Here is a 222-nt window from a genome sequence, read left to right as displayed (position 1 = left end):
TACACAGGTTACTGGTCTACCACATATAACAGTACAAAACCTAAAACATTATTTATTTGAACCTTTCTTTTTATTAGCTTTCTGAATCAGATAGTAGATAAAGAGACAGTAAATCAATTTGATTTATTTACCTATAAGCTATTGTGCATCATTATTTATACGTTGTATGTGTATTATAATCGACACATTTATTTGTATCTCTGTAGATATGCATATAAGATT

This window comes from Penaeus monodon, chromosome 32 (assembly GCF_015228065.2).
Source record: "Penaeus monodon isolate SGIC_2016 chromosome 32, NSTDA_Pmon_1, whole genome shotgun sequence".
In the NCBI taxonomy this organism is placed as follows: Eukaryota; Metazoa; Arthropoda; class Malacostraca; order Decapoda; family Penaeidae; genus Penaeus; species Penaeus monodon.
The sequence above is the reverse complement of the archived record's forward strand: the minus strand, read 5'-3'. Positions refer to the sequence as shown.